Source organism: Delphinus delphis, chromosome 1, assembly GCF_949987515.2.
Source record: "Delphinus delphis chromosome 1, mDelDel1.2, whole genome shotgun sequence".
NCBI classification, from domain to species: domain Eukaryota; kingdom Metazoa; phylum Chordata; class Mammalia; order Artiodactyla; family Delphinidae; genus Delphinus; species Delphinus delphis.
In genome coordinates, this window is record NC_082683.1 from 82,908,278 (window position 1) to 82,928,843 (window position 20,566).

General features: G+C 40.9%; 1 long non-coding RNA gene across 1 annotated transcript; it reads right to left on the reverse strand.

Annotated features, from left to right (window-relative positions):
• Positions 1-4,244: 4,244 nt before the first annotated feature.
• Positions 4,245-19,062, reverse strand: LOC132421372 (uncharacterized). The gene is made up of 3 exons (XR_009518638.1): positions 19,019-19,062; positions 17,917-17,978; positions 4,245-4,532 (listed from the first exon to the last, which is right to left on the reverse strand). It is a non-coding gene; the product is annotated as an uncharacterized lncRNA (long non-coding RNA).
• Between the last annotated feature and the right edge of the window lie 1,504 nt (positions 19,063-20,566).

Genomic DNA, 20,566 nt, shown 5'->3' on the forward strand with positions numbered 1-20,566 from the left:
GTCATAGAATAAAAAGTTGGCTTTTAGCCACTATTATTTCACAAGAAGCTTGAGGTCTTCCAAAATCATGATATATGGACTTTGATTTGCAGTGTCTTAAAAAAAAATTACATATCAATACACACACATAGCGTGCAAACACCTCGTAAGCGTCATGTTTTTCTAACCATCTTGGTCTGCTGCCACACTTCCTGCCTTCATGAACAGGATGTGACCCAACAGGATGTAGCTGTCCCGTTTTCCATTTTCCAGCTCTGAAAGCCTGATGTCTGGGTTTGATGACTTGATCACCGACCTCTAGTGACCACGGCCAACAAGGGGAAAATCCACACTCCAATAATCTGAGCCTCGAAGACTGTTAGACTTCCTGTTCTTTTCCTAGGTGACCGGTAGTCTCCTCTCCAGAAACAGGTGAAGAGCAGGTAAAAACTGAACAGCTGATCCATCATCTGACTGGGTCTATACCTGTTCTGCTACAACTCTGCCAAGGCTGTGCTGTACCGAAGGGTGATCATTTTACACTGCAGGGGAAGATGGCAGGGACCACACGTGAACTCACAACCCACCCAGTGCACCCCAGCTCCCTTACTGGACACTCCATTTGATCATCTGCGATCAGCTGCATGTGTGGAGGGGGTCTGATCCTCGTCTTCAGAGCTGGCTCCTTCTAAAGAGCTGTCATTCATCCAGTTTTTATAGATGATATAACTGAGGCATAGAAAGGTTAAGTACCTTGATCAAGGACAAAGCTTTTTCTACCACAGCACACTTCTAAGGGAGCAGCAATAGAGGAACCTGGAGATGGGAATTGCCAAGTATGACCAATAGCAGACTCAAGACCAATGCCATGGGAGGGCATGAATGACTCCTCTCGACTTCAACCCCCCAGCTCCTCTTAGCCACCTGCCATTCACCAATCTGTGGAACACATCTGGAATTCGTCTGTATCTCTCACCTGTGCCAGCCCTCAGAGTGACACCCAGTGTAGACGTGCTACTCTGCTGGCTTCGCTTCTCCAGGACAGTCCTGTGACCAGAGGCTGGTCCTGGTGGCCCTCTGAGAGCCTCCTGTGAGCATCCCTCCTCTCTTGAAGCCCCCTCCATGTACAACAGAGAAGCAAAAGCCCGAAGCAGGAGGGGGAAGGGTGAGGGGAAGTTGTCTCAGGCTGGACTTCTTGGGCTTTCAGAGCTGGAATCTCAGTAGTCAGGCCTGCAGCCAGCACTGAGGCCCACAGACCACCCACAATACCCCAGCCTGGTTTCCCCCTCTCTAACTGAGGAGACAGCTTGAGAAATGTAAGGTAACCTCTGTCCTACTGCAAAGCACATGATTGTCCACTGTGCCACAGTTAGAGGAGGGAAGATGGGTTTGGGGAAGAGGCAAGAAGGAGCTAAGAACTCTTTTGGGGAGATACATTAAATTTGGGGTTCCAGAGGACCATGTAGGTGGACTGTCCAGTAGGCAACTGGAACTCTGTGATGGAACTCTGAAATACTAAATAGCACCATAGTTCTCCCACAACATGATTTTATTCATGAGAATCTAAACCACCTCGCATGAGCTTCCTTAATTCACCACTAAATTAGACTTAAACAAGCATAACTGTGATTTGCGCAGCTAACAGCTCATAAGCCAAAATTAGAACCCTTTCTTTAACTCCATACTTAAGATGGAGTGAAACCATACCTTCAGATGACCATGAGATTTTTAAAATATGTAATGTTTAAAGGGCAATCATACTCTATTTGAATCCGGCTAAAAGAGTTTCCGAATTTTCCTGTTGCTTTTGGTGTAAATAACATAATTGTCATAAATGAGCTATACTATGAGGCTATTGGAAACATAGGTTTTTAATGGTATTATTTCTAAATTCCTATGATCATGAAATTACCACTCTCTCCCTGGCATTACAGTTACTTGTATGCCTAGGTTAGGGTACCTATTACATGGTGAGCTGCCGGCTCACCTTCTAACTCCACACATCTGGGGCTACGCTTTGCACACAGTAGGCCTGAAAAAAATATAGGGGACTTAAATTTAAATAAAGAGTGACCCTTGGAAATGACATGTGCTTAACAGTCAGAACTCTTACAACTGAACAAAACATTTTAGAAAGTTAATCCTATTTATTTGTTTAAATGCCTGCGGAGTAAATTTTGAAATAAATATCAAATTCAAAGGGATATCAACCCAAATGCAGTTTTATAAAGTGACAATCTAGTTATGTCATGAACAATACCATCACACAAATCTCTAATTTACTATAACCATCTACAGCATTTATTCTTAGCCTTGGCCACAAATTTTGATACCTGAGCCCAATCTCTAGAGATTACTTGGTCCAGCAATTAATTCAAGAATGTGATTTTTTTTTTTAGTTCTAATATGCACTGGAAGTTAAGAAACAATGAATTATAGATTACTCTCTTCAAAAACATGATTTTCCAAAATGTTCAGCCTCGAGTAATTGAAGAGGTCAAAATAGAAACAATAGCATGCCATTATCTCAGATTATCAGATAGACAAATACTAAAAAGAATGTTAATATCCAAGCATTGAATAGTGTTTTTTCAAACTGTGAGTTACTACTCATTCGTGGATTATGTAATTAACTTAGTGAATCATATCTGGCATTTAAGAGAATTTTGAAAAGGAAAGGAGAGAGAGGAGAGAAAAAGAGGTCATTGCATCTAGTGAAGAAAATAGAAATGTGTTTATTTAATGTGTATGTACTGAATCACTATATAAAATGCATATCTTACAGTAAGTCAAGGTGCAAAAGTTCGAGAAACACTCTAGAATGTAGAGAAAAATATACTCTCCTGTCCTGTCAGGGGGAAATGTAAATGGACACAACATTCTTGTAGGCCTTTTGGCAACAGGTATTTAAAACCTTGAAAATCTTCACTTTGACCCAGAAATCTCTTATCTAAGAATTTACCCTAATAAAATACTCTCTTAAGTGTACACTTGCACGTGGGAATGTGCATTCTTTTGCTGTTTACAATAGGAAAAATGTTTAAATATCCAACCATATGGATTATGGTTAAATACATTATGAGACATCCATGCAATAAAATACAATGCAGCTATTAAAAATACTGATGTAGATTTATCTCTACTGATTTGGAATGATGTTCAGATACATTAAAAAGAAAAAGCAGGTTACAAGGTTAGGTGCAGTATAACCCCACTGTGGTAAAATATGTACTTATAAAGATATTGAAGCTATGGAGAGAGAGAGGTTAAGGGCACAAACTCAGAGTCGGGATGCCTGTTCCACATCCTGGCTCCGCCACATCCCAGCTGCATGGTCTTCGATAAGAAACTGAACTTCACCAATGCAAAGTAATTATTGTAGATAATTAGATAATTCTCATTCTCTAAGACTGAACTTAGTTAATACACGTAGAAGTCTCCAAGCAGCGCCAAGCACTTGCTAATCACTCAAGAAATGTTAGCTCTAGCTATACCAGAGGGAGAATAAGAAATCTCACATTGTACATCCTAACTAACAGTGGTGATTCTCTGGGTGCTGGGATTACTAATGAACTTCATTCGTTAATTTACACATTTTATATATTTAAAAGTTATAACCAGAAAAGACAATACACTGCATAAAAATTAAAAGTATATAATTGTATCTTCGGATTCTAAAATGTCTTTAATTTGATGACTTTAGGTTAAAAAATAATTATTACTAAAACAAAAATGACAGTAACAACATGTTTCAATTGGATTTTTCTTCCTTCTTAAAAAGATAAGGTTTGAGCGATTTCTTTGTCCAATCAGGCAAAGTATTCTGCTCTGGAATTCCATTTGCCTGATTTTGGAATTTCTGTAACATCTGTGACTGGTACAAAATATCTGCTTCCTCACTCCCTTCTCTAAAGGTGTTCTGCTTTCTCTCATTTTATCAGTCCAAGCAAGGCCACTGACAGGAATCTACACTAAATTATCCCCTTATACAGCCCCCAAAGCTGCTCCCCTGACCCAATAGTATACCTTAGGCAATTGCATTTTTAATGAAATAAAGATGACATCATGTCCAAAGAAAACAGTTCAAACTGAGCTGTCCTTTGCATTAATCCAAGAGTTATGAACAGGGACTTTAGATGGCATTGTGTGTAGGTGGGGAGACTCATTATGAGAGAAAGCCGGGAATTACAGAAACACATGGAAAAAAGGACTTTTTTTTAATAAATAAATTTATTTATTTATATTTTATTTTTGGCTGTGTTGGGTCTTCGTTGCTGCATGCGGGTTTTTTATAGTTGTGGTGAGTAGGGGCTACTCTTCAGGGCGGTGCACGGGCTTCTCATTGCAGTGGCTTCTCCTGTTGCGGAGCACGGGCTCTAGGTGCGCGGGCTTCAGTAGTTGCGGCGTGTGTGCTCAGTAGTTGTGGTTCACGGGCTCCAGAGCACAGCCTCAGTAGTTGTGGCACACAGGCTTAGTTGCTCCACGGCATGTGGAATCTTCCCGGCCAGGGCTCGAACCCATGTCCCCAGTATTGGCAGGCGGATTCTTAACCACTGCACCACCAGGGAAGTCCAGAAAAAAGAATTTAAAAAGCATCCATTGTTTCTCCACTCAAACTCCCTTATTAACATGTTAGTACATTTCCTTCTGGTCTTTTTCTTTATAAATTTTCATAGGTTGCTGTAGTCATATTACAGACACCATTAAGTAAACTACTTTTTTCCCTTGGTTTTATATCATAGGTATTTGCCATGCTATCACATAGTTTTCAAAAACAAGGACTGCATAAAGTTTGCTTGAGCGAATATTAACCATTTCTCTTTTAAAGGGCATTCAGATTATTTTCAAGTTTTAGCTATTATAGATAAAACTATGAAAGAATTTTGTGAATGAGCTTTTTATGTATATAAAAGTGTTTCAGCTTTTTTTCACTTGTGGAGTCACAAAATGAAATTACTGTGTCAAAGTTAACGAGTATTTTAAGTCTTAGGATAGATGCTGACATATTGCAACTCACCTTGTGTCTAATTACTCTCCTATATTGGAGGTGGCAGAATAAATTTTTTTTTTTTTTTTTTTTTTTTTACGGTACGCAGGCCTCTCACTATTGTGGCCTCTCCCGTTGCGGAGCACAGGCTCCGGACGCGCAGGCTCAGCGGCCATGGCTCACAGGCCCAGCCGCTCCGTGGCATGTGGGATCTTCCCGGACCGGGGCACGAACCCGCGTCCCCTGCATCGGCAGGTGGACTCTCAACCACTGCGCCACCAGGGAAGCCCGGCAGAATAAATTTATACAATTCTTAAAGAAGGCACTGGCAATACAGATTACTAATTTACATGCAGCCTTGTTCCAAAAAGGATTTGAAGCAATTTACAAAAGCAAACACAACTAAACAAATATTTTTTAAAAGTGGGACAGCTAAGGTGAGGGGTGAAAATAAGAAAAGTAACAACCAGCATTTATTGAATACTTATTGTGTATCAGGCACTGTATTAAGTCCATCATATATAATCCCATTTAATTCCCGTAGCAAAGAGGGAGGTATTAATATGCCCATTCTACAGATAAGAAAACGGAGGCCTGGAAAGTTAGTAACTTGACCAATTTTACAAAACCAGTAAGGCACAGAGTAGCTATTTAAATTTCAGAATTTGAGCTCTTATGCTGTACTTCATTTGGGGCTTCACAGAGGTACTTTTGTTAGGTGTGAGCCAAAATAGAAGTCTGCTTTCCAGTGGTCTATGCAGACAGGGAGACAGGAGACATTAGAAGATTCATAGTGTTCAAAAAATAAACACAGAGCTTCAAGATGGTGGAAGAGTAACACGTGGAGATCACCTTCGTCCCCACAAATACATCAGAAATACATCTACATGTGGATCAACTCCTACCGAACACTGGCAGAAGACCTCAGACCTCCCAAAAGGCAAGAAACTCCCCCAGGTACCTGGGTAGGGCAAAAGAAAAAAGAAAAAACAGAGACCAAAGAATAGGGACGGGACCTGCACCAGTGGGAGGAAGCTGTGAAGGAGGAAAGGTTTCCACACACCAGGAAGCCCCTTCGTGGGCAGAGACTGCGGATGGGGGAAGCTTCGGAGCCACGGAGGAGAGCGCAGCCACAGGGGTGCGGAGGGCAAAGCGGAGAGATTCCCGCACAGAGGATCGGTGCCGACCGGCACTCACCAGCCGAGAGGCTTGTCTGCTCACCCGCCGGGGCGGGCGGGGCTGGCAGCCGAGGCTCGGGCTTCAGTCGGATCGCAGGGAGAGGACTGGGGTTGGCTGCGTGAACACAGCCTGAGAGGTCTAGTGCGCCACAGTGAGCCAGGAGGGAGTCTGGGAAAAGTCTGGAACTGCCGAAGAGGCAAGAGACTTTTTCTTCCCTCTTCATTTCGTGGTGCGTGAGAAGGGATTAAGAGCATCGCTAAAAGGAGCTCCAGAGATGGGCGCGAGCCGCAGCTATCAACGCGGACCCCAGAGACAGGCATGGGACGCTAAGGCTGCTGCTGCTGCTGCCGCCACCAAGAAGCCTGTGTGCAAGCATAGGTCACTATCCACACCCCCCTTCCGGGGAGCCTGTGCAGCCCGCCACTGTCAGGGTCCCGGGATCCAGGGACAACTTCCCCGAAGAACGCACGATGCGCCTCAGGCTAGTGCAACGTCACACCGGCCTCGCTGGCCTCTGCTGCCGCAGGCTCGCCTGTCATTCCGTACCCCTCCCTCCCCCCCGGCCTGAGTGAGCCAAAGCCCCCGAATCAGCTGCTCCTTTAACCCCGTCCTGTCTGAGTGAAGAACAGATGCCCTCAGGCAACGTACACGAAGGTGGGGCCAAATCCAAAGCGGACCGCCAGGAGCTGTGCAAACAAAGAAGAGAAAGGGAAATCTCTCCCACCAGCCTCAGGCGCACCCGATTAAAGCTCCACAATCAACTTGATGTACCCTGCATCTGTGGAATACCTGAACGACAAGGAATCATCCCAAATTGAGGAGGTGGACTTTGGGAGAAACTATATATATATATACATATATATATGTATATATTTTTTCCCTTTTCCTCTTTTTGTCAGTGTGTATGTGTATGCTTCTCTGTGTGTGATTTTGTCTGTATAGCTTTGCTTTTACCATTTATACTAGGGTTCTATCCATCCAATTTTTTTTTTTTTTTAGTATAGTTTTTAGCACTTGTTATCATTGGTGGATTTGCTTTTTGGTTTCATTGCTCTTTCTTTTTTTATTACTTTTTTTAATAATTACTTTTTATTTTATTTTGTTTCCTTCCTTCCTTCCTTCCTTCCTTTCTCTCTCTTTCCTTCCTCCCTCCCTCTCTTTCTTTCCTCCTTTCTTTCTTTCTTTCTTTCTTTCTTTCTCCCTTTCTTCCTTCCTTCCTTCCTTCCCTCCCTCCCTCCCTCCCTCCCTCCCTCCTTTCTTTCTTTCTTTCTTTCTTTCTTTCTTTCTTTCTTTCTTTCTTCTCCCTTTTATTCTGAGCCATGTAGATGACAGACTCTTGGTGCTCCAGCCAGGCATCAGGGCTGTGCCTCAGAGGTGGGAGACCCAACTTCAGGACACTGGTCCACAAGACACCTCCCAGCTCCACATAATATCAAATGGTGAAAATCTCCCAGAGATCACCATCTCAATGCCAAGACCCAGCTCCACTCAACGACCAGCAAGCTACAGTGCTGAACACCATATGCCAAACAACTGGCAAGACAGGAACACAACACCGCCCATTAGCACAGAGGCTGCCTAAAATCAGAATAAGGCCACAGACATGCCAAAACACACCACCAGACGTGGACCTGCCCACCAGAAAGACAAGATCCAGCCTCATCCACCAGAACACAGGCACTAGTCCCCTCCACCAGGAAGCCTACACAACCCACTGAACCAACCTTAGCCACTGGGGGCAGACACCAAAATCAATGGGAACTACGAACCTGCAGCCTACGAAAAGGAGACCCTAAACACAGTAAGTTAAGCAAAATGAGAAGACAGAGAAACACACAGCAGATGAAGGAGCAAGATAAAAACCCACCAGACCTAACAAATGAAGAGGAAATAGGCAGCCTACCTGAAAAGAGTTCAGAATAATGATAGTAAAGATGATCCAAAATCTTGGAAATAGAATGGAGAAAATACAAGAAACGTTTAACAAGGACCTAGAAGAACAAAAGAGCAAACAAACAGTGATGAACAACACAATAAATGAAATTAAAAATTCTCTAGAAGGGATCAATAGCAGAATAACTGAGGCAGAAGAACGGATAAGTGACTTGGAAGATAAAATAGTGGAAATAACTACTGCAGAGCAGAATAAAGAAAAAAGAATGAAAAGAATTGAGGACACTCTCAGAGACCCCTGGGACAACATTAAACACACCAACATTCGAATTATAGGGGTCCCAGAAGAAAAAGAGAAACAGAAAGGGACTGAGAAAATATTTGAAGAGATTATACTTGAAAACTTCCCTAATATGGGAAAGGAAATAGTTAATCAAGTCCAGGAAGCACAGAGAGTCCCATACAGGATAAATCCAAGGAGAAACACACCAAGACACATATTAATCAAACTATCAAAAATTAAATACAAAGAACAAATATTAAAAGCAGCAAGGGAAAAACAACAAATAATACACAAGGGAATCCCCATAAGGTTAACAGCTGATCTTTCAGCAGAAACTCTGCAAGCCAGAAGGGAGTGCCAGGACATATTTAAAGTGATGAAGGGGGAAAGCCTAAAACCAAGATCACTCTACCCAGCAAGGATCTCATTCAGATTTGACAGAGAAATTGAAACCTTTACAGACAAGCAAAAGCTAAGAGAATTCAGCACCACCAAACAAGCTGTACAACAAAGGAACAATGAAATTCCTAAAGGAACTTCTCCAGGCAGGAAACACAAGAGAAGGAAAAGATCTACAATAACAAACCCAAAACAATTAAGAAAATGGTAATAGGAACATACATATCGATAATTACCTTAAATGTAAATGGATTAAATGCTCCAACCGAAAGACATAGACTGGCTGAATGGATACAAAAACAAGACCCGTATATATGCTGTCTACAAGAGACCCACTTCAGACCTAAGGACACATACAGACCGAAAGTGAGGGGATGGAAAAAGATGTTCCATGCAAATGGAAATCAAAAGAAAGCTGGAGTAGCAATTCTCATATCAGACAAAATAAAGTTTAAAACAAAGACTATTACAAGAGACAAAGGACACTACATAATGATCAAGGGATCAATCCAAGACGAAGATATAAGAATTGTAAACATTTATGCACCCAATATAGGAGCACCTCAATACATAATAAGGCAAATACTAACAGCCATAAAAGAGGAAATCGACAGTAACACAATTATAGTAGGGGACTTTAACACCACACTTTCACCAATGGACAGATCATCCAAAATGAAATAAATAAGGAAACACAAGCTTTAAATGATACATTAAACAAGATGGACTTAACTGATATTTATAGGACATTCCATCCAAAAACAACAGAATACACTTTCTTCTCAAGTGTTCATGGAACATTCTCCAGGATAGATCATATCTTGGGTCACAAATCAAGCCTTGGTAAATTTAAGAAAATTGAAATCATATCAAATGCCTTTTCCAACCACAACGCTATGAGACTAGATATCAATTACAGGAAAAAAATTCTGTAAAAAATACAAACACACGGAGGCTAAACAGTACACTACTTAATAACCAAGAGATCAATGAAGAAATCAAAGAGGAAATCAAAAAATACCTAGAAACAAATGACAATGAAAACACGATGACCCAAAACCTATGGGAGCAGCAAAAGCAGTTCTAAGAGGGAAGTATATAGCAATATATTCCTACCTTAAGAAACAAGAAGCATCTCAAATAAACAACCTAACCTTACACCGAAAGCAATTAGAGAAAGAAGAACAAAAAAACCCCAAAGTTAGCAGAAGGAAAGAAATCTAAAGATCAGATCAGAAATAAATGAAAAAGAAATGAAGGAAACGATAGAAAAGATCAGTAAAACTAAAATCTGGTTCTTTGAGAAGATAAACAAAATTGATAAACCATTAGCCAGACTCATCAAGAAAAAAGGGAGAAGACTCAAATCAATAGAATTAGAAATCAAAAAGGAGAAGTAACAACTGACACTGCAGAAATACAAAGGATCATGAGCGATTACTACAAGCAACTCTATGCCAATAAAATGGACAACCTGGAAGAAATAGACAAATTCTTAGAAATGCACAACCTTCCGAGACTGAACCAGGAAGAAATAGAAAATATGAACAGACCAATCACAAGCACTGAAATTGAAACTGATTTAAAATCTTCCAACAAACAAAAGCCCAGGACCAAATGGCTTCACAGGTGAATTCTATTAAACATTTAGAGAAGAGCTAACACCTATCCTTCTCAAACTCTTCCAAAATATAGGAGAGGCAGGAACACTCCCAAATTCCTTCTACGAGGCCACCATCACCTTGATACCAAAACCAGACAAGGATGTCACAAAGAAAGAAAACTACAGGCCAATATCACTGATGAACACAGATTCAAAAATCCTCAACAAAATACTAGCAAACAGAATCCAACAGCACATTAAGAGGATCATACACCATGATCAAGTGAGGTTTATCCCAGGAATGCAAGGATTCTTCAGTATACGCAAATCAATCTATGTGATACACCATATTACAAATTGAAGGAGAAAAAAACCATATGATCATCTCAGTAGATGCAGAGAAAGCTTTTGACAAAATTCAACACCGATTTATGATAAAAACCCTCCAAAAAGTAGGCATAGAGGGAACTTACCTCAACATAATAAAGGCCATATATGACAAACCCACAGCCAACATTGTCCTCGATGGTGAAAAACTGAAAGCATTTCCACTAAGATCAGGAAGAAGACAAGGTTGCCCACTCTCACCACTATTGTTCAACATAGTTTTTGAAGTTTTAGCCACAGCAATCAGAGAAGGAAAAAGATATAAAAGGAATCCAAATCGGAAAAGAAGAAGTAAAGCTGTCACTGTTTGCAAATGACATGATACTGTACATAGAGTACCCTAAAGATGCTACCAGAAAACTACTAGAGCTAATCAATGAATTTGGTGAAGTAGCAGGATACAAAATTAATGCACAGAAATCTCTTGCATTCCTATACACTAATGATGAAAAATCTGAAACTGAAATTCAGAAAACACTCCCATTTACCATCGCAACAAAAAGAATAAAATATCTAGGAATAAACCTACCTAACGACACAAAAGACCTGTATGCAGAAAACTATAAGAAACTGATGAAAGAAATTAAAGATGATATAAACAGATGGAGAGATACACCATGTTCTTGGATTGGAAGAATCAACATTGTGAAAATGACTATACTCTCCAAAGCAATCTACAGATTCAATGCAATCCCTATCAAACTACCACTGGCATTTTTCACAGAACTAGAGCAAAAAATTTCACAATTTGCATGGAAACACAAAAGACCCCGAATAAAGCAATCTTGAGAACGAAAAACGGAGCTGGAGGAATCAGGCTCCCTGACTTCAGATTATACTACAAAGCTACAGTAAGCAAGACACTATGGTACTGGCACAAAAACAGAAAGACAGATCAATGGAACAGGATAGAAAGGCCAGAGATAAACCCACGCACATATGGTCACCTTATCTTTAATAAAGGAGCTACGAATTTACATTGGAGAAAAGACAGCCTCTTCAGTAAGTGGTGCTGGGAAAACTGGACAGCTACATGTAAAAGAATGAAATTAGAACACTCCCTAATTACACAAAAATAAACTCAAAATGGATTAAAGACCTAAATGTAAGGCCAGACACTATAAAACTCTTAGAGGAAAACATAGGCAGAACACTCTATGATATAAATCACAGCAAGATCCTTTTTGACCCACCTCCTAGAGAAATGGAAATAAAAACAAAAATAAACAAATGGGACCTAATGAAACTTAAAAGCTTTTGCACAGCAAAGGAAACCATAAACAGGGTGAAAAGACAACGCTCAGAATGGGAGAAAATATTTTCAAATCAAGCAACTAACAAAGGATTAATCTCCAAAATATACAAGCAGCTCATGCAGCTCAATATCAAAAAAACAAACAACCCAATCCAAAAATGGGCAGAAGACCTAAATACACATTTCTCCAAAGAAGATATACAGACTGCCAACAAACACATGAAAGAATGCTCAACATCATTAATCATTAGAGAAATGCAAATCAAAACTACAGTTAGATAGCATCTCACATCGGTCAGAAAGGCCATCATCAAAAAATCTACAAATGATAAATGCTGGAGAGGGTGCAGAGAAAAGGGAACCCTCTTGCACTGTCGGTGGGAATGTAAATTGGTACAGCCACTATGGAGAACAGTATGGAGGTTCCTTAAAAAACAGTATGGAGGTTCCTTAAAAAACTAAATAGAACTACCATACGACCCAGCAATCCCACTACTGGGCATATACCCTGAGAAAAGCATAATTCAAAAAAGTGTCATGGACCACAATGTTCATTGCAGCTCTATTTACAATATCCAGGACATGGAAGCAACTTAAGTGTCCATCAACAAATGAATGGATAAAGAAGATGTGGCACATATATACAATGGAATATTACTCAGCCATAAACAATGAAATTGAGTTATTTGTAGTGAAGTGGATGGACATAGAGACTGTCATACAGAGTGAAGTAAGTCAGAAAGAGAAAAACAAATACTGTATGCTAACACATATATATGGAATCTTAAAAACAAACAAACAAACAAACAAAAATGGTCATGAAGAACCTAGGAGCAAGAGGGAATAAAGATGTAGACCTACTAGAGAATGGACTTGAGGATACGGGGAGGGGGAAGGGGAAGCTGCGAGAAAGTGAGCGAGTGGCATGGACATATATACACTACAAAATGTAAAATAGATAGCTAGTGGGAAGCAGCTGCGTAGCACAGGGAGATCAGCTCAGTGCTTTGTGACCACCTAGAGGAGTGGGATAGGGAGGGTGGGAGGGAGGGAGACGCAAGAGGGAAGAGATATGGGGATATATGTATATGTATAACTGATTCACTTTGTTAAAAAGCAGAAACTAACACACCATTGTAAAGCAATTATACTCCAATAAAGATGTTAAAAAAAAAAGTAAACACAAACCAATTTCTTCTAAGTGTGAGCATACCTGTTAGATCACCCTCTCTCCAGCAACGGATCATTTTATTTTTAAATGCATGTATTTAAAATGTTTACATCAATGAATGTTCTATACCTGCAGTTTCATTTTAATATCAGGAGTTGTCATTTTTCCATATGTGTGTTTATACCTGTGCTTGTGTGTCTTCTGCTGTGAACTGGCCAATTATTTCATTTGCCCATTTTTCTCTGTAGTCTTTATGATCATACCTTAGAATAAGTATACCAAGCTCTTTAGAAACTCTTTGCAACAAATATGACAATCTCTTATTTAATTTTGAATTCAGAAGTTTTTTTTACAATGTTAGTCAATATTTATTTATTTATTTATGGCTGAGTTGGGTCTTTGTTGCTGTGCACAGGCTTTCTCTAGTTGCGGCGAGTGGGGGCTACTCTTCGTTGCGGTGCACAGGCTTCTCATTGCGGTGGCTTCTCTTGTTAAGAAGCACAGGTTCCAGCCATGAGGGCTTTAGTAGTTGTGTCACGCCGGCTCAATAGTGTGGCTCACGGGCTCTAGAGCTCAGGCTCAGTAGTTGTGGCACACAGGCTTAGTTGCTCAGCGGCATGTGGGATCTTCCCAGACCAGGGAGAGAGCCCGTGTCCCCTGCAATGGCAGGTGGATTCTTAACCACTGCACCACCAGGGAAGTCCTGAATTCAGAAATTTTACTTTATGTTCTGTACTCAAGTATTTTCCATTATGATTTTCTTTCTACTACTTGGAAACTCAGTCTTTCATCTTCTAGAAGTTTGACAAATATTAAAACTTACATCTATGAAGTTGTTCTGTGATGTACTATCTGTTTAACTCAAATTCATCAAGAATGTATTTGGGGGGCTTCCCTGGTGGCGCAGTGGTTGCGAGTCCGCCTGCCGATGCAGGGGACACAGGTTCGTGACCCGGTCTGGGAGGATCCCACATGCTGTGGAGCAGCTAGGCCCGTGAGCCATGGCCGCTGAGTCTGCGCGTCCGGAGCCTGTGCGTCGAGAACCTGTGCTCCGCAACGGGAGACACCACAACAGTGAGAGGCCCGCATACCACAAAAAAAAAAAAAGAAGAAGAAGAATGTATTTGGGGCCATGGTGTGAGATGAGAACTTATACTGATTCCTTCTCTTTATTTATGACTATTATTTATTTGTTTATTTCATATATTTATTTATGTGCAGCCTTGTTCCAACAAGGATTAATTTGATTTATTATTATTTATTTAGTCTTTCTCTTTGTAATACATGTTGAATTCACGTACATATAACATGTACCATCGTTAGGCCATCGATTCTGCTCCAAGAACTGTATCCTTCCATCCCATTACTATTTTTGTGCTACTCTCTGATGACACCAGCGCTCCCTTAATGGTGCAGTCTCATCCTCCTCCTTTTCTTTAGAATTTGATGTGATCTTGTCTGAAGATACATTTAGATAAATTTTGAGACTTTAAATTTGCCAAGACTTCTCCCTCACAAATAATCCTATTGGATTCAGTTTGAAATTGCATCAAGCCTCTGAATTAATTTTGAAAACAGTCTCACTTTCACGATGGTTCCTTTTCTCAACATGCGGGGGCCTTCTCTTTCTTCCAGCCTCCTTTGCATTGCTTAGTAAAACCGGTGCTTTTATTTCTGTTTGTCACATTTGGTCCCCTTTCTTCTGGCCCACTTCAGTTTCACTCTGTATCCTCCTGTTTCCTTGTGTACATCCACATATAACATAATAGGACTTTTATTTACTGCAGATGAGAAATCCTGGATCAGTTCTCATTTACTTAAACAATAAGCTAACAAAGTGCTCCCTAAGAGGCCCAAGCTGTAACTAGAAGGGTAGCGTTTTCTAAGCTGTTCGTTTTATCTGGTTAATAACCACTTAGAACACGAGAGGCATATATTCTTTTTAAAGTTATTTGGCTCCATCCTCAGGGTGGAATTCCGAGTATTTGGAGTGAAGACATTTGGAAGTTCCCAGAGACAAACAGGACAAGAGTGAGGCAGGTGCAGTGCCCATGGTGCAAAATTTCAGGAGGCACGAGCTCCTAGAGCCCCTGGGTGCTTCACTCTCCTCACCCTTGTCCTGGCCGCACCCCAGGGGGCTGGCTGTGGGGTGCCAGGTAGTGACCACACGCATTTGGGAGATGGGCCCCATATGTGCTTATCCAGGTCACTTTTGCATTTTGATAGTAAAAAAAAAAAAAAAACCTAGAACAGTGTGAGAGCCTGACACCTACTGGAGTGCTCTTACAGTCTCCCTGAAGCCCATTGATTTCAATCTGAGAAACACTTTGTCTGGACTGCTTTACTGGTCAATAGAGTCACAACCTGCACTCTGGCCTTTGGCACCCTTAACTGTCCAGAACCACCACTGACCCAGAAGCACCCAGAAAAGCCTTGAACACAAGAACAAGAGCCTGTTAAAAATCTAAGAACTAGAGATAAGCAGACGAAAGCAAGTATAATAAAATGCACTGTAAAACTGGCATCTGGAGGCTACATATATGTGAGGCCTGATTCAATAGTCTTTGTATGCTGTTCAAAAACATACAGCAAAATGCTTTGGTTTGGGGCAAGGACAAATTTATTTAACGGTCTTAGTTAGCAATGCAGGACACATTCTCATTGGTTAGAAAAGGCTCTAAAAACAAAGCATCTAAGATAATAAAATTCAGAATGAGAGAGGAAAGGAAGGAGAAGAGAGAAGATGGAAGAGGGCATCAGAGAGCAGAAAGGTGCCAGGAGGGGCAAGAGGCTCACACAGTGACAAGAAGACCCTGGGACGCAGAGACGGTCACAGCACCAAGAGGGCTGAGCCACTCAGCGGGGGGCAAATGCACCTGCCCACCACCAGCCACACAAATTACTCACAATAAGTCCCAAGATGATCTCACAGTACAAGATTTATGTTCCTAATAATGGCCCTCTGTCATTAAGAAAGTTGAGACACACATGCCCCCATTTGAAGCAGCCATACTACTGTTTCATTATAATGCCATTTGTCTCTGAAATAGTAAGCTATCAAAGTAAATAGAGATGCCAACCCATAGAGCAGATGGCAATCTATATTCTCCCACGCTCTGAGCGCTGTCCTAAGCTCTGTGACAATGACAGCTGTGCTCACTGGCAGTGAGTGTTGACTTGCATCTGCAAATGCTCTCAGCCAGGAGCCCTCTGCTGCCTCATCCCACGCTGACATCCAACACTGTGTGTGGCTCATTTCACTATGACCTTATCTCCTGTCATGTTACTTGTATCCTAGAAACCCACTTTGACCTAAAGAAGTAGATCAAGAAGTAGATCAAGTGTGCAGAAGCGAGAGTGTGCTGGACCTTCCACCCAAATACACATACATATGTATGTATGTGTGTATACACGTTTGTAGATATATAGATAGCTGTATATTCATGGGTTTTGGCACCTTAAGTTGCCTTCAATGAAAACATTTGAATGCATGCCACAACTAAGAGTTCGCATGCCACAAATAAGGAGCCCATGAGCCACAACTAAGGAGCCCACCTGCCACAACTAAGACCCAGCACAATGAAAGGTAGGAAGGAAGGAAGGAAGGAAGGGAGGAAGGAAGGAAGGAAGGAAGGAGAGAGAGAGAGAGAGAAAGAAAGAAAGAAAGAAAGAAAGAAAGAAAGAAAGAAAGAAAGAAAGAAAGGAAGGAAGGAAGGAAGGAAGGAAGGAAGGAAGGAAGGAAGAAAAAAGGAAAGGAAGGGAGGGGGGAGGGAGGGAGGAAAGGAAGGAAAGAAAGAAAGAAGGAAGGAAGGAAAGAAGGAAGGAAGGAAAGAAGGAACGTTTGAGGAGGAAGAAACAGCCAACTTGATATTTTGAGGGGCATCATAAAAGTCATGGGAGACTTGAAAGTCTGATGACAACTGTGTGAAGGGCAGCGGGAAGAACGCCTGTCCAGACAGGTCCTGACTGAGGGGACTGATGGCCCTCTTCTTGGGAACCTTGCTGTGTGTGGAGAGCTGGTCCAGCTGGGTCTCCCAGCTCTACACACCGTGCACTCTATTCCTTGTGTTCAGCATACTGACAAGAGAACCTGAACCTGGGACCTAGGAAGCCATCAACAAGTATTTGTCGAATAAATAATTTCCATCAAAAATGTTAAAATAGTGTAGACATTTAAAAAGGTTAAACTTCAGTTATCTAGGGGCTTCCCTGGTGGCGCAGTGGTTGAGAGTCCGCCTGCCGATGCCAGGGGACACGGGTTCGTGCCCCGGTCCGGGAAGATCCCACATGCCGCGGAGCGGCTGGGCCCGTGAGCCATGACCGCTGAGCCTGTGCGTCCGGAGCCTGTGCTCCGCAACGGGAGAGGCCGCGGCAGCGAGAGGCCCGGGTACCGCAAAAGAAAAAAAAGGTTAAACTTCAGTTATCTAGAACTGACACTCACCAATCTAGAATTATCCTTTTCTGACTATTTCACACAATAGAGATGACACCTTATCACTGTCATGGCAGACCCATTCGTTTTTTTAACATAGGTTGTAGGTTTTTATTGAGAACTAATTGACGTATAACACAGTGTAAGTTAAGGTGTACAACATGCTGATTGATACATTTATATATTACAGTATGATTACGTTAGCCAACACCTCTATCGAGTCATAAAATTATTTTTTTGGTGATAAGAACATTTAAGATCTAGTCCCTTAGCAACTTTGAAATATATAATACATTATTGTTGGCTATAATCACTCTGCTGTGCATTAAATCTCCAGAATTTATTTACCTTCTAGTTGCAAGTTCAAGACCCATTCAGCTGCAGTTGACTTGTGAAAGATGAGTGACATGCTGGGAAACAGAACAGAAAGAACCAGAGCTGTCCTTTAGTTTTGTTTTTCCGATACCAATAAACAAATTAAAATCACATATCATTCAAGTACTACAGAAATTAAGTTAATACGGTCCCAACACTAGTCTGGAAATCATACTCTAGGTCAGAGTTATCACATTTTTATTCCCTACAAACAATATGGAGAACTCATTTTAAAGACACATTCTGTGACCCACCTCCAGAGATTTTTAATTTAGTAGGTCTGGGTGGGCCCAGGAACCCACCACTTGTTTAACAAACATCCAGGAGATTCTGTTCTGGGAACCATTGGAGATGATAAAAAATGCCATCTGGGTTGAGTGCCAAACAAGGGCCCGATATCCACAGTCCCCAAGTCAATTAGCTAATTCATGGAATAGCACAGGTGCCCTCTCCCTGTTTGTTATATTGATAAATCAACAGAGGTCTGTTTCACATTTCATTGTTAACCTCAGCTTTTAAAAATTACATAACCCTAGCTAGAGGTTATTGAAACTGTCTTGAGCCAAGATATACGGCAGGCACAGAATAACAATTTTCCAAATTAGCCATTGTTATCTCCATTTTAAAGATGAGGAAACAGGCTTACAGAGGGTAAGAAATTTGTCCAAGATCACACAGCAAGTAAGTGTCCAAGCTGCATTTCAAACTACTGAGTCTGTCCAACCCCAAAGCAAAAGTGATTCCTAGATAACTAAATAATGCACCACTTTCAATTCACTTGTGTCCAGTGATTTTGAACATTCTCTACAGGTAATCAATTCATTTCAGATTCATAAGTTCATAACATATTGAATGTCTTCCATTCTAAGACAATATTAAGATTTAATGAGATTTAACATCGTTTTGATAACAGCTTTCAGGGGGCATAAAACTCTACAGTATCCATATGTTGAGTGAAAGATGCATGACAATTTTGGAAATGTGAAAGGAAGGGAGGGAGGGAGGGAGGAAGGAAGGAAGGAAGACGGGGAAGAGATCTTAGAATTAGTGGGGAAAAAAACATGCTACAACTTACGGCTTGTTTGACTACGCAGCCATTGGCTTACAGTGCCACCTGTTGTAAGAAAGTGGAAACGGCATCGGCCCTCAATACCAGGGCTTTGAGGTTATAATCTCTTTATTACCTCAAGTTTCTAACAGAGTGAGTGCCAGTATCAGATATGATATGTGGCTATGGAATAAAAGTGAAATTAAGAATAAATATAAATTTTTAAAGGAGGAAAACTAAAGACTATGGAAGAAAAAGGATAGCAACATAGGGAGGTGTCACATCACCAATCATCGTGTCGATAGTATCTATCTCTTATTAAGCACCGGGTATTTTGTATATTTTATCTCCAAACTATTGTAGCTATGATCTGCCTGATACAGACTTGCCTTTTTTTCTTTTTTCAGTCTTTCAAAGAATAAGCTTTGGGGACTTCCCTGGTGGTCCAGTGGGTAAGACTCCACACTCCCAAAGCAGGGGGGGCCCGTGTTCAATCCCTGGTCAGGGAACTAGATACCACATGCCACAACTAAGAGTTCGCATGCCGCAACTAAGAGTTCGCTTGCCGCAACTAAAAGTCCGTGTGCTGTAACTAAGAAGTCCACATGCCACAATTAAGAAGCACACATGTCGCAATTAAAAGATACTGTATGCTACAATGAAGACCTGGTACAGCCAAAATAAATAAATTAATTAAATAAGTATTTTAAAAAATAAAAATAAAATAAAATTTCTTCATCTATTAAAAAAAGAATAAGTTTTTGTTTTTATTGACCATCTCTATGATATTTTCATTTCTACTTCACTTATTTCTGCTCATCTTCGTCATTTGCTTCCTTCTACTTACTTTGGGTTCTTACTTTCCATACCTCTACCATGTAATTTTAAATCACAGAATTTCAGAGCTGGAAGGAGACAGAACATGGCCCTCCTCTCTCATTTTACAAAGAGGCCCAGAGGGAAAGAGCACTTGCCTAAAACCTACAGCTGGTAACAGAGCTTCCACATTCTCCATCCGCTGCTTCTCCCCTCACACCACCACTCTCCCACTCCCTTCTCTCTCTCCTTTCCTGTTCCTCTTTCCCCAGCCCAGAAGAGAAAAAGATAAGATTTTTAGATTGATAAAATTCAGAAGAAATAGGCAAATGTCTCTCTCAGAAGAGTTGCACGTAAGAACTTAAAAATCAGAGCACATTTGTGTTGGTGGATTTTTCCAACCAACAACACAACGTGGCCCGTTTAATGCAAAGGGACAGGTTACCTGTTGAATGAGAAGACAGAAGTGTCACAGGTAATCATATACAGTACAATTTTATAAAACAAAATTCAATCTGCCTTCTAGAAGTGTATGCTTGTATCGATTAAAAATTCTGATATTTATATCAGATATTTGGCAAAAAGCAAAAATAGACAGGATCTTAATGAATCGGGTATTGGTGTCAGAATGCAAAGGTAGTCTTATATTTCAGGTTAAACAGGTGAGGACTTCTAGCCGTAAAATGTATTGCACTGTGCATAAAAAGCACTGGCCCTGAACGGGTTAAAAGGAAGGAAGCTGAAGTTTGACTTCTGGGC